This window comes from Sinocyclocheilus anshuiensis, unplaced genomic scaffold, assembly GCF_001515605.1.
Source record: "Sinocyclocheilus anshuiensis isolate Anshui unplaced genomic scaffold, SAMN03320099.WGS_v1.1 scaffold186, whole genome shotgun sequence".
NCBI classification, from domain to species: domain Eukaryota; kingdom Metazoa; phylum Chordata; class Actinopteri; order Cypriniformes; family Cyprinidae; genus Sinocyclocheilus; species Sinocyclocheilus anshuiensis.
Window position 1 is genome coordinate 160,270 of NW_015542355.1, and position 761 is coordinate 161,030.

Sequence of the window (761 nt, forward strand, 5' to 3'; positions counted from 1 at the left end):
GGGCATAGAGGAGAAACAATAATGTACAGTATGTGGAAAATAATGTGTTTTTTGAACCTTAAACCGCATAAACACATTTCATTACACCACATACACAAAATACTGTTCTTTTTAGCAGCATCATATGACCCCTTTAAATTATACAATTATAGGTAGATTCCAGCATTCTGTTCAGCGACCGTAGCGGTCTCACGCAGGTGTGAATTTGACAATGATCCAAAGCATTTCAGAGGTGTGAGGGATGCATGTTTACCCTCACTGATGGCACAGACAGATTGTGTTTTTGGTCCCAGAGGAACCTCAGGAGCGTTAGATGATTGATCCCACTAGCTTGAGGAACCGCATTCATCTCTCACAGGCAGAAGAGCCCCTGAACCAGGGCCAGATAGACTCATGTACAGACAGAGCAACTACATTGGCCTGGGGTCTCCCACTCTGTTAGCACAGACAGAGAAACAGAGTTTAGGTCCTGCACACAGTACCATAAAGGAGAAAACTCACCACTCTGTTGGCAATATGTATATAAACCTGCAGACAAGAGAAAGGAGAAAACAGTGAGACTTTAAAGAGAGAGTGCATATGAGATTTGTGACTTCTCCAAGCAGTCTGTATCTCTTTTTGCCCTCCCTCTTTCTCTCTCACCTGCTCTAGACTGAGTGCCACTAGACTGTGTGTGTGTGTGTAGATTATTACTGAGGGGAGAAGAATGTGAACAGCATCTCTCTCCCTCTCTCTCTTCCTCTCTCTCTCTCTCTCTCTCT

General features: G+C 44.0%; 1 protein-coding gene across 31 annotated transcripts in view; it reads left to right on the plus strand.

Moving 5' to 3' along the window:
* The window catches only part of dlg2 (discs, large homolog 2 (Drosophila)), a 212,174-nt gene that overhangs the window by 104,923 nt on the left and 106,490 nt on the right, over nt 1-761 (plus strand). The window lies entirely within an intron of this gene.